The sequence below is a fragment of the Mytilus trossulus genome, chromosome 1 (genome assembly GCF_036588685.1).
Source record: "Mytilus trossulus isolate FHL-02 chromosome 1, PNRI_Mtr1.1.1.hap1, whole genome shotgun sequence".
Classification (NCBI taxonomy): domain Eukaryota; kingdom Metazoa; phylum Mollusca; class Bivalvia; order Mytilida; family Mytilidae; genus Mytilus; species Mytilus trossulus.
This window is the reverse complement of record NC_086373.1, coordinates 31764526-31779172: the sequence shown is the minus strand read 5'-3', so window position 1 is coordinate 31779172 and position 14647 is coordinate 31764526. Positions and strand designations below refer to the sequence as shown.

At 32.6% G+C, this 14647-nt stretch overlaps 1 long non-coding RNA gene across 1 annotated transcript; it reads right to left on the bottom strand.

Annotated features, from left to right (window-relative positions):
- Positions 1–244: 244 nt before the first annotated feature.
- LOC134707536 (uncharacterized) lies at positions 245–6851 on the bottom strand. Its single transcript, XR_010105722.1, has 4 exons — positions 6771–6851; positions 4394–4463; positions 1565–1716; positions 245–1035 (listed from the first exon to the last, which is right to left on the bottom strand). It is a non-coding gene; the product is annotated as an uncharacterized LOC134707536 (long non-coding RNA).
- Positions 6852–14647: the final 7796 nt, after the last annotated feature.

Here is a 14647-nt window from a genome sequence, read left to right as displayed (position 1 = left end):
CTATGAACTTATTTACTATAATTATATTGCATATATGAAGTAATTTGCCAATAAACACATTACAAAAAAAAATATTTACGAATGATGTCCTTGTACCGTTGATAAGATGTTACATATGTTTTGAGACAATCAACTCTCCCTTATACCTATTCCGAATATATAATAATCATATACAGCAAAACGTACAGTAAACGCCAGTCTAAAATAAGTCTTAAGTCTGGTTTTAAAATAGATAACGAAGAGAAAACAGCTGTCATATTCCTTACTTGGTACATACAATTCCCTGAAAATGGTTGATTAAGTTTGGTTTTCATAGATAGCTAAATCTTCCACTAAGTCTTGTATGACAGATGTTTTATAGTTCCTTGATATTGGCCGTACAATAAAATTGACGTAAAGATTCAACAATCATACAAAATAAATAAAATATGAAAAGACGCAAATAAAAATATTTTTGTAATTGATAGTCAATTTGATAAAAACACCAACACATTTTGTTTGTAGTTTACACCAACAAAAATGACAAAAAAAGTTTGTGTATGTGCTCGCATTGCAAAACATATATAGAACAAACAAAGGCATAGAAATTCATATAATTTCGCACATTTGAGTATTTGCTAATTGGTTTTGTAACACACAGATATTACAGTTTGATATAACCTGACTATTCTATGATGATGATGATAATGATCATGATGAACGATCTGGTTTAGTATTTCGTTCTTTAACAATGTCATGATCAACTTTGAAATTGACAGACTCAGAGCGGCGACATATTTTACGAATTATTTGATTACTTTAGGTCAATACACATAGTTTGTTTTAGTACTGAGACTATGTTACATCTCTCTCACACCGAAGCAATATACAACTTGTTATACTAGTAACTAAATGCTGGTGGTGGAGCATACGGATTGAGCTGAGACTGTTGCTGATACGGATCAGACTGTTGCTGTTGCTGTTGACCATATGTAAACTGAGTTCCAAACTGGGTGGTAGTGTGGTTTGAAAAGTTATTACCATAGGTTCCACCAACTAGAAAAGAAGATATGCATAATGAATGCTTTTTAAAACAAATCACCGATAGTTAGCTGGAGAAAAAAACACAATGATAAAAAAAAACGACGACGATACCCGTCCCCAACCCTAATTTACAAAACATTACATAAAAGGTAAAAATGTAAAGAAAAGAACCAAAAACCAATCGGATTAAGTCGGGTGCTTCAGAAGCATCTGAAAGTCATATCATTGATGTAAAACCCGTTAATGAGCCGACACAAATGAAACGAAACATTCTGCAAAATGTTTAACATGTTGAATCTATTGTGTTCCCATTTCAAATTCAAAAATGTTTCTGATTCGATGTTTTTGTCAGTTTTGTTGATAAGTATAGGTATGTGAATTGCTTTCTTAGAGTAAAAACCGTTTGTAATCACAATTGTGTTTTTAGTTTTAATAAGACAGTATTTGTTTTAAAGAAGGTAAAAAAAAACCGGAGGAAGGCGTCATCTTCCTCCATATTCATGTCTTCTGTGTTGTTCAACAATGATGAAGATAAACTTACACTGAGTTTGTGTAACAGTTGGAACAGCTGTTGCATTTACCACGCGTCCTGGTCGTGCTTTGCTTTTATGATAGCATACACATATGAAAAATATCAATATACCGAGTGCAAAATGACCTCCAATTACTCCTCCGACTATTGATTCAACAAGTCTGTCAATAGAAAACGTATAATAATGACTTTAACACAAAAGTGATTCCTGAAATACGTCAAAGATCACCATTTTAATCTGAAATGTCAAAGAAATATAATTTTCCATTAACAAAGACTTTTATCCAACTACTCTTCGTCAGAACATTTTGCGTAAGAATCGGACCAATAACAATAGAGTCCAATAGTCAATGACCTCTTCCTGTTCGATCGTCAAACATGATTATCATAGTAGCTATAGATAAATATAAGATAAAAAAAAATCAAACAAAGAATAAAATGGTGATCTGGACAGATTACTACAAAAGTTCGAATAATTTAAAATATAAAATAAAAGTAATTACTGTTTCTTCTATATATGATAGTTTCCGTCATTGTTTTTTTATTAGATAATATGACATTTCTTAATATATTATAAAATTTGAACTAGTATTGGACCTTATGGGACCAATCTAAAGGACGATTTGTCGTTCTGACTAGATAGTCATAAGTTGTATAAAAATAAGTAAGTAGCAATATACCAACTTCACCTGCATATTGGATATATATTTCCCAACTTTTACGGTATAGAAGACCGTTTAGCTGCTACTCAGACTTTTTAAACGTTACCTGTTTTAAAAAGTTGTTTAACAAGTGGTATAAATATTATCACAAAAATGATGAACTCCGAGGAAAAACTCAGAACGGAAAGTCCCAAATCAAATAGCAAAATCAAATGTTAAAACCCATCATACGAATAAACAACAACTATCATATTCTTGACTTGGTACATGCATTTTTAAATGTAGAAAATAGTGGATTGAATCTGGATTATAGCGCTAAACCTCTCATTTGTATGCAATCGCATCAAATTCCATTATCGCCACGATATAGCCTTTTTGTGCTAATGCGGCGTACGCGTAAAGCAAACAACAATCAATAAATCAATCATATTCCCTTATTTTTACAACGATACATGAACAAAACAGATATAAACAAGGTATACAATAAATCAACATCAAGTTTAGAAAACCTGCATAACTTCTTACTGCCTAATTTCATGAATTTAGTGGACTATGTCTGCTTGAATAATTGAATAATGTTCAATGTCTATGTAAAGTTAGTTTACCTCAAGCATGCAAGAACTAAGTCTGTTTCGTAGTCCATGCACGCATGGACTTAGTTTAAGTTAGTTGCCTTCGTCCATGCATGCATTGAGTAAGCTAAGTAAGCTTAAGGTAGGTTGTATTGCACAATATATCTTTAAATTATAATTAATAGGTTGACAATGAAAAAAATCAACTAAAAAAAAAGAAGAAAGTTACATCAAATTAAAAAAATAATTGAACTTACATCATAGAAATAAGGCGGTTAAAAGAAATGGAGGCTTTCTAAACAAGATGTAACAAAGCAACACACAAAAGAATCTATCAAATTTAACAACCACATTCATGGCTTACTTCATATATGTATTTTAACCATAAAGGATTGAAATATTTGAAGTCCTGTGACTGAAAGGTTAGGTCTATATCTACTCTTAGAGTCGCGTGATTGACGTCAGAATATAATAGTCACACAGGAAGAGACTGTGTCGTTCAATGTGTTTTTAAAATTATAATAGAACCATAACATAATGGCATTATCATATAACAATACCATTATGATGGGAAGTTTAAAGTACCCAACCTAATCATATGTACCAAAGAAACACAAAAAAGTCACACGTACAAAACCCACCAGCAAAATACAAACAACACATTGACGGGATGCACAAGTACCGGGCGACGATAAATGGATATCACCGATAACAGACCAAACAGTTAAAGTAATAATAAAGATAGAACAAAGACAAATATAAGAACAAAATAACACGTCATTAACGTGATAAACAACGTCAGATCGTAGAATCTGTACACCTAGACTGTCATATATTATTTGTGAAGTTCATACGGAACATTTATCAACAAGGTCTTGGTACCTTCCGATGTTTTTTTTAGAAAAAGGACGAGACGTTCTGTGACATACTCCTTGTTCATCAACTTTCTGCTCAGACATTGGACCTTGTGGACTTTTTTTCAAACAAAACAAAAAGTTTATCAAAAGGTACCTAGACCTTATTGATGAAAAAATCCGTATCAACTTCACAAATAATGCGGGAAGTTCTTGAAGTATAGATTATGATTACTTACTGACGTTGTTCATCATCATAATAAAGAGTTTTAGTATTCTGTTTTTGTCTTTATGAATATACTTTGTCTGTTTAAAGATTTAATAAGATCTGGTATGAGTGCCAATGAGACCACTATATTCAAGTCACAATTTATAAAAGTAAACCATTTTTTCGTTCTCTGTTTTTGGTAATATCTATTTGACGTGGCTATGTACGTATACATCCCGTCATTGTGACGTATGGTGAAGATAGAGTGAATTGAGAGAACCACAGATCTTGGTAGGAGCACTGACATTCAAATTAATGAAGTTTTGAGTTGAACTCATCTATCACATCCGTAAGGTTCGAACTCACAATATATAGTAATTAAAGATACCAGGATTATAATTTAGTCCGCTAGCGCATCAGGGACGTTCAGATCAAAACAGTTCTAAAGCTAAACAAATACAAAGTTGAAGAACATTGAGGACCATATAATAATAATTCCATAATAAGTATATGTGTATGACTGTAGTTAAAGTCTTACTTACTCGTTATTTTCACAATCATAGGTATAATAATATTGGTAGCAATCGTCGACTTCTGTTCTTCCCTTTGTCACTGAGAATATAAGTATATGAATAAATGCATTGTAGGCGCATATTCACATAGAAACTTAAGTGTGTCTTACAGAACTTCCATGTGGGAAGGGAGGGAGATTGATGGGTTGAAAGGATGAACAAAATTGACCTGCATTAATTTATTAGCTGTAATCTTTGTCACTCTATTCGTTTCTGCCTTTTTTGTCAGTTGATTCTGACTTTTTTTTACATACATTGTCATTGATGTTTGGTTCAATTTGTTGGAGTGCACTCAAAACTCCTACTCTGCCATTACAATTGTATTCCTACCACATGAAAATCAAATGTTACCTTCCACAACACAACTTAAAACAAAAACGGAAACAGATACGTTCAAAATGTCTGCCAACCTTTTAAAAGTCATGTATAAAACACTAAAATACAAGAGATTATCAACAAATAATCTCTATGGAAACAGACCACTTCATGTGTTAACATAACAAATAGCCGGACAATAACTTGACTATCGAAAGCCCGCAAGTAGGCTAGGAACACAGAACACAAAAATAAAAATCTGGAATAAGGAATTTAATTTGAAACCAGACAAGCAAGAAAGAAGTATATAGACGAAGTAAGAATCATTCATAAAGTACTGTACAATTTTGATCATACACCAGAGACAAAGATCAAAAGTGTACAGCAGTAGCAACTTAAATGATTCGTTACAATCTGATTTCTACAAATTGGAAAAGGAACAAAGCTTTTCCAACAAAATGTCAATACAATTGTGTTATCCTGGTATCTATGATGAGTTTATTTAGATTTATGACATAACAAGTATAAATTAGGTAGACAACAGAGAAATCGAAATAAAAAGGAAGTTTGCGACCAGTTGAGATTTTTCAAAATGCGAGTTTATTGCCTAGTGTAATATTAAGGTAGCTAAAAAGGGATTTTTTGGGAGACAAATGCTTTTGGGCTAACGCAACTATGCTGTCAACTTATTGATGTTTTTTGTTAGGTAAGCGTATATATTGCAGAGGAAAAAGAGGAAAAGCAATGATTTATTTTATTCCCCTTTTCAGTCCGCAGTCATAACAGAAAAAATGATTGCATTTGATGTCGAGAAAATCGAGATTTTGAACAGTTTAAACCATTTAATTTGTTTTTATATAATAACGCTATTTTAAGTTTTACTGTTTTTCTGCATTCTAAAGAGACTATATGTAACCAACAAGTCACAAAAAATACTGCGTATATTCTTTAAAAGCGAATGTATTGTACAAATATTCCCACCTTAAAAAATATTTCCCCACATTACAAGTCCAATTTGTTATCAAAAGTACCAGGATTATAATTTTAAAAGCCAGACGCGCGTTTCGTCTACATAAGACTCATCAGTGACGCTCAGATCAAAATAATTAAAAAGCCAAAACAAATACAAAGTTGAGGAGCATTGAGGACCCAAAATTCCAAAAAGTTGTGCCAAATAGGCTAAGGTAATCTACTCCTGGGGTAAGAAAATCCTTAGTTTTTCGAAAAATTCAAAGTTTTGTACACAGAAAATTTATAAAAATGACCATATAATTGATATTCATGTCAACACCGAAGTGCTGACTACTGGGGTGGTGATACCCTCGGGGGGCGAAACGTCCACCAGCAGTGGCATCGACCCAGTGGTGTAAATAGTTATCAAAAGTACCAGAATTATAATTTTATACACCAGACGAGTGTTTCGTCTACATAAGACTCATCAGTGACGCTCAGATCAAAATAATTAAAAAGCCAAAACAAATACAAAGTTGAGGAGCATTGAGGATCCAAAATTCCAAAAAGTTGTGCCAAATACGTCTAAGGTAATCTACACCTGGGGTAAGAAAATCCTTAGTTTTTCGAAAAATTCAAAGTTTTGTAAACAGAAAAATTATAAAAATGACCATATAATTGATGCCTTTATTTTAACGACTTAAAATTTAAACTTTGATTAAAAAGATTTAACAATATATATGTGGTACACTGTTCCGTAAAATCAAATTATCCATAAAATCTCTTTATGATAATTATATGTATGTATGTATATATGTCACTTGTGTATAGTTGACTAAAAGACAAGCATGCGTCTCCTTAATTTAGAAACGGCAGGTTATTCAATATACAATATACATACAACGAGCAACATTATGGTTGTGGATTAGTTGTAAACGTTCGGAATAAATATTTTAGGGACCAAACATAACTTACTTTACGCGAATGTAATCATTGAATTTCTCTCCTATATCAGGTCGGTGTATTTCTGTTTTACCCCCCCCCCCCTCTTTTATTTTAACCTATCTGTATGTGTACTTACCCAACAACAGCAACAGTATCACGATTGTAAATGGTTTATGTAAAACGCACTTCCTACTAAAAACATTCTTCAAACCGAAAGAGACATATGATCGATAATTTAAATGCTATCATAATATCAGTTTACGGTTAATTACAGGACTGGTAATGTTTTTAAACAATGCAGGACCATTGATTTAAACACATGACAAGGCACGATAAATATTTGTAAAAATCATATTACGAAGTACGTACTTATGTACCCGTGAGCAATAAGATTTACCCTAGAGTTTAGTTATCTCTCCATGTATTAGCTTGCAATTCAGTAAAAACAATCTGGTGTTCTAACAGAAATTACACCTAGATGCCATTTAAGTTTATTGAGTGATTTTTATTTTACTGAATAACATGAAACCAACAAAAACCTTGAGGTGATTTCCGATGTTCCAAATGAGTCAGCAGCTCCTTTCCACAAATGCCATTTTTGTTTAAATTAGCTTACAAGTATTATATTTGATTATCTGAATTGGTGTTTTTCCCTGAAATACTAATTAGTAAATAAAGGGATAAATAAGTCCAACCTAGTTACCAGACTTGAAATCGTGTACAATACACGCGGTTAACTGTACGCTACTTGAAAGCTATTTATTTGTTTTCATCTGTATTAAAAGGGTATATACGTACTTCGTGATATTATTATTGTTCATGTCTTAATCTCTTCCTCGATATTCAAGATGAATTCAAAACAAAGTGCCCCCTACCCTGTGGACGTACCCAGATTCGTTTCTTTTAAGGGACATGCTATTCCTTGAAGATTTGTTTGCTACCTTATTTTTTTTAATTTCTTATCGTTTTTAAGATTTGAACATCGGTTAAGTGCATGTCGCCTATCCACAGCCTTTACTTGATGTACAAAATTGGAAAAGATAAATTTAAGAACTTTCATGTCTCCTTAATCTGATTAATTAAATAAATGCAAATTAATTTTTATAGAATAGAAAAAAGCAACGGGGAATGTGTCCCAAAAAAAAGTAATATCCCAAAAATATTGATCTCCGAGGAAATTTTAACAAAAGTCCTCAAAGACTCAAAGAGACAACAATCCAAAGAAAATGCAGAAAACTTCCGAGTTTTCAACGCAACGAGATATTCCTGCAACAGGAGGCGGGTGCAGCTGGTCCCTTAACAGCAACGTATATTAGTTCAGTGAAATTGACGCCATAGATATACTTAACTTCGAAACATACAAATGAACAAAAGTGAAAAAAATAAGACTAACGAAAGCGAGAGGTTCCTGACAAGACCAAAACCTGGCATGCTTAAACATTATGTTTTGAGAGAACTCAACTCTCCCCTATACCTATTCCAAAAGTGAAATAATCCCATAAACAGCAAAACGTACAGTAACAGCCAGTTTCAAATAAGTCAACGTCAGGTTTTAAAATAGATTACGATAAGTTTGACAGCTGTTTTATAGTTTCTTTATATTGTACATACAACAAAACTGACTAAAAGGTTCAATTAGTAATCAAAGGTACCAGGATTATAATTAAGTACGCCAGACGAGCGTTTTGTCTACACAAGACTCATCAGTGACGCACATATCAACATATTTATAAGGCCAAACAAAGTACACAGTTGTAGAGCGTTGAGGATCCAAAATTTCAAAAAAATGTGCTAAATACGGCTAAGGTAATCTATGCATGGGATAAATTTAAAGTTTTGTATAAACAGGAAATTTATAAAACTGACCTCATTATTGATATGAGCAGCTGATACCCTCGGGGACGAAACGTCATAAAGTCATAACAATCATAAAAATAAATAAAATAAAAATGTTTTTGTCATTTATTATAAATTTGATAGATACACCAACAAATTTTGTTTGTAGTTGAAACAATCAAAAACGTTTTTGTACGTGCTCTCGTTTCTCACATATCTATAATGTACAAACGCATATAAATTAATGAGTAGGCTGATATCATTTCGCATCATCAGCTCAGTAGTCAGTTGTTCGGTACTCCCTTAAGCAAAGTTGACTTTAGTTAAATTTGGCTATTTATTTATGGTATTTTTTGTCATGGAGCTCTGCATACTTATACATCCTCGGATTTCCAATGTTTGGGTTTTAGCGCTAGCGTTCCCGATGAAGGTTAATACAGAAAAAAACGCTTCGATCGCATGAAAATATTAAACGTGTTGTTTTAAATTTTTAACATCACTGGGTCGAATCCTCTGCTGGTGGACTATCAGTCCCCGGGGTATCATCAGCTCGATAGCTCGTACTTCCGAACTGACATGATTTAACAAACTTTTCTAAAATTGTCCATTTATAATTTTGAAATTTTTAAGAAACTAAGGTTTTAACTGCCTCTTGCAAAGTTGCCTTTAGTTGAATTTAGTTCTTCAGCGGTTTCGGTACTTAGACATCCTCGGATTTCAAATGTTAGGTTTTGAGCGTTCGTGATGAAGGTAAATTCAGAAAAGCGCTTCGCACCAAAGAAATTATTTAACGTGTGTTTTTTTTTTTTGGCACACGTGATTGAATGCTTATGTGTTGTTAAACGCCAAAAGCGTAAGTTTGGTTGATGAAACATGACTGTTCTTTGATGATGAAGAGCGATCTCGTTAAGTATTTCGTTCTTCAACAATGGCATGGGTAACTATGAAATTGATAGACTCAGTTGACATAATATTCTACGAAGAATTTGATTCATGATAGTCAATAAACATATTTTATTTCAGTATTGTCTTTATTTAGGGAACCGTTTTGTTTCCTCATTATTATGCTACAACTCTATCACGTGGTCGAAATATTCAACATTATAATTATGCTAGTAGTTATATGCTGACGGTGGAGGATACGGATTGTGATGAGATTGTTGCTGATACGGATTAGGCTGCGACTGTTGCTGTTGATTATATGTGAACTGAGTTCCATACTGGGTGGTTATATGGTGTGATAAATCATAACCATAGGTTCCACCAACTGGAAAAGAAAATATGCATACTGAATAATTATCAACGGTTAAAATACATCGAGGGGAAGTGTGGACGGGATAAAAAGCTGTAGGAAAAAACAGAAAACGGGACGAATAAAAGAAATAAAATAAACGATACACGTCTCCACTCCCGAGTGTACATATAAATTTGCACAAAAGAGAAAAAAAATAATAATCGGATGAACTCGTGAGCTTGCTTCAGAATATTCTGAAAGCAATATTATTGATATAAAAAACGTTGATGAGCCAAAACAGACGAAACGCCAAATCTGTATGTTTATATCGTATGTTATTACAATGAAATATGTCATAGCTTTTTTCGGTTTTCAAAATGACTGATATGATTTTTAACGAGTAGAAACTATTGTGTTTAAATTTCAAAATGAACAATGCTTCTGATAAGGTGTTTTACATGTTTTGTAGTTTATATACTTTCTTAAGAGTAAAAACTTAAGAAATCACGAATGTTCTTTATAAAACATTATTTGTTTTAAAGAATGAAAAACCCAGAGAAGGCGTCATTTTCTACCATATTCCTTCTTTTTTTGTAGTTCTACAATGGTGAAGATAAACTTACACTGACTTTGTGTTACAGTAGGAATAGCTGTTGGATTCACTACATGTCCTGGTCGTGCTGTTGTTTTATGAAGGCAACATACAACAATGACTACTACGAATATACCGAGTGCAAAAAGACCACCAATTACTCCACCTATTATAGCACCAACAACTCTGTCAAAAGAAAACGTATAAGAATAACTTTACCAAATATATGATTTCCGGAAATATGTCAAAAATTACCACTTTAGATCTGAAATTTCAATAATTTTCCATATTTCATTTAAGAGACTTTTATGCATGCTTAACCCTAAGGTTATTAAAGTATGAAACTATCCGGGCACCGACAATTGTCAGAGGACCGTTGTATTCTGATTGGTTGGTTCTTGAGTCTTAGTACAAACATCGTGATCGAAAAGTTTAAGAACGCAAGGACAGGTTAGTCGTGTAATCCCTCTATTGTGGCGGTGTTCAATGAAGTGTGAATGAGAATGATTGTGTCTTTGTCGGAGAAGCTTAGCCTGTGCATCTGACCTTGTGTATCTTGAGCGTGCGTTTGGTTTGTATATTTCAATATGGATTTCAAAGTCCCCCCACCCGTTTGATACACCAAATGAAAAATAAAGTACGGTATGGGCAATTTAATCATGCAAATCTTTATAACTTATATAGCTGCCAAAATTTTAAAAATAACTCTATTTGATAACAAAAAAAATAAATATAGTAACTCCAATGTTGCTGCATCGCCTTATAAAAGAATGTGCGATCCAAATAAAAACAAGTTTACTTAAAATATCTCATTAACGGACGATTGCTACATATAAACATGAGTAAATTCAACATGTTTGCCATCGAGACAACTCTCCACAGGCGACCAAATGACACAAAAATAACAGAATCAAACATTTATAAAAATTCAAAGTACATCAGTACAATGAGCAAACTCCTTACAGCAAACACAGCTATAAAACACCCCGAAATGACAAACGTAAAACCATTCAAACCAGAAAACTAAACACCAAATAATTATACAAAATAATCGAAAAACAAATAACATACACAGCAACAAAAGAAAACCAACGATTTACAGGCTTCTGACTTTGGACATGCATATACATTATGTGGAGCAATTAAACCTTCTTAAGGCGCCAATCATTTCATGTCCCGGGAAAGTGGTGATTCTACCTCAGGAATATATTACCTTAGCTCTTTTTGTCAAACGTTTAGGAATTTTTGGTTCACAAAAGTCTTCAACTTTGTACTTATTTTTGCTTTTTTAAATTCATTTATTCGAGCGTCACGTATGAGTCTTTTGTAGAAGAAACACGCGTCTGGCGCAAAGACAACATTTCAAAAGTAGTATCTATGATGAGTTTATTTATTCATAAAATATAAGAACAAACTGCTTGAATCAGTTGAAAAATGGCTTAGCTCATCAGATTGATACTAATGAAAATACATCTACTGAAAATGTAGAGTCGACAGGGTAAACATACATTCCCTTAACAAAAACACAGATCTGAACGCACTCGCATTGTCTGATAGCTAGTTCAAAGCCATTTACATCTAACATCCAACGGATTTAGTGTAAAGACGTCATAAACAGCCAGAGACCCATTCCGTTTCCGTTTCCATAATTACCATGTAGCTAAACATAGATATTGGATTAACATACAGAACAAAGATTTTAGCAAACAAAACGTGTTATGATCAAACTGCTACAAAAATTGAAATGATTTGAAATATGGCTTAACAGTAATATCAGATCTATCTGATGTATATGATAGTGTTCGTCGTTTATTGGAATAGCTTATTTGACACTTTGCAATTCAGTCTTTTTATTGTATATTATAAAAAATTGTATTGCACATTATCGGACCAATCTCTGATAACATATTTTGGATTGTCGTACAAATTCTATGGTCAGAATTAAAGTTGTTTTAATATTTAGTTATGTATAATTTACCGTCATCTCTTCATATCTTTTCAGTTCATTTTTTGGCATCGCTTTAATTCATAATGCAATAAGGACAAATGCATCATCTAGCGCCCTTTAATCTTCTCAGTTTATTCATCATAGGAATGTATGTTATAATTATCGCACAAACAGAGATACCTTTTTCTTAATAGCTACAACAACAAGTTAGGAATAAGAACGACAAAAAACTATCACACTGTAAGTTCTACAAAATCCTAAATAAATATGTTGATCGTTACAGTACTAGTGTTATAGATTCGTAGCATACTAGAAAATATTATATGATTGATTGTTTGTTATTGTTTAATGCAACTTTCAGTGCTCCTGGCTGTATTATGACTGTTATTTTGTATTGAGGGGAAACTGCAGTGCAACGAAAAAAAAACAGACATTTTACAGATGAAAAATCAATGAAGATTGTATTGAAGTCTATCTATGGTTTCAAATGCAGGGTTCGACCCCATGATCTTAAAGTTGACATGCTAGTGACATCGTTGAAGAACAACTAAGACCAATATGTCACAAAAGAAGGCCCATATCATGCATATGTCCAGCATGATATGCATTATGACGTATTATATACTCACAGCATGTGATTATTACTTTGATAACGCAGGGAGTTTCAATTTTGTTTTTAGATCACTCGAATCCGATGTGGTCTAATAACATTTTCGTCTGTTTATACTCAAGTTTTTTTTTAAATTTTTACTAATAGCTATCAAAGGTACCAGGATTATAATTTTGTACGCCAGACGCGCATTTCGTCTACATAAGACTCATCAGTGACGCTCATATCAAACTAGTAATAAACCAAACAAATACAAAGTTGAAGAGCATTGAGGATCCAAAATTCCTAAAGTGGTGCCAAATACGGCTAAGGTAATCTATGCCTTGGATAAGAAAACCCTTATTTGTTCGAAAAAAAGCAAAGTCTGTAAATAGGAAATTATAAAAATGACCACACAATTGATATTCATGTCAACCCCGAAGTGCTGACTACTGGGCTGATGATACCCTCGGGGACGAAACGTCCACCAGCAGAGGCATCGACCCAGTGGTGTTAATAGTTATTAAAGGTGCCAGGATTATGATTTAGTACGCCAGACGCGGGTGTTTGTATTTTTAACTTTAAAGGACTAAGCATAACTGCTATCAAAATATGAAATAATCTAACCTATTTTGTCAAATATTTTAATGGAATGTTAACTTTAGTTCCTTTTCCTTATATACCTATATGGAGTTATTTTCTTTCAGAACGACAGGTCATTATTTTTCAGAATCAACCCGGACGATACCATGTTTCAATGAAATATGCTCAAAGGCATAAAATAATGACCTGTGTGAGGTCATTATTTTCCTTGATAAAAATGCAATCTATAATTTACTTCAAAATTTTATTCTTCTGATAGGTTTTTGTTGCCGATTTGTAAATTTATATTTTAAAGATGATAGATGTATAAGAAACCTTCATTGCCCGCATTTTAATTTTAGAAACAAATAACGCGTGATTTTTGTTAATTTATCGCCAAAATAAAGAAACATGATCATATATGTGAGAAGAATTTTAATATAGACTTTCATAAAGAAAAAGCCAGATTTAACATATTCGTGTGCTAGATTTTGAAATTTTTACTGAGTCACACTGAATAGTTTGGTTGATTTTTGGTTGCTTGCTTAACGTCCAGTGGCAAATATTTCATGCATGTTCAGGACGATAAACGATGAATAAGAAATCATACTGTGACCTACATGTATTTATATTTTCGTTGTGTCAGTCCTTAACTTTTTAAAATTTATGTATACCTTTTACTCTATCAAATGATCAACTAATAAGATAATCTTATATTCTATTGAATAACATTAACGGAACTCAGAAAAGGGTCGGGTGCGGAGGGTATATAGATAAATTATATCATGATTATCTGTTAATAAAATGAATTGCTATTCAAAAGACAATCTGTCTGAATTTTTCATTCGATTCAACAAAAATTGTTAAAAAAATAACCACTTTTCCGCGATTGAAATGACATTACAAAAAAAAAAAAAACATACCCCTCCCCCTTTTTCATATACTAAGTGGTACAATAAATTACTAACAATGTGTCTTGTATTTGTCATACACCGTTATCGGATGGTAACAATACATTTGTGTCTTACTTCATGCAGTTGCAGTAATATTTTTATTGTGTATGGATAATATTTTTTAAAAGGTTTATATCTAGATTTATTAGTGAGTTTTATTTCACATTCTAAATGAGCCGTAGGGCGAATAAAACCTGAACGAATTAGAAAGGAATATCCCACTTTAGTGTTGTCGGTAATATGGGATACTAAATTTTGCAAATCTTTATAAAAAATAAT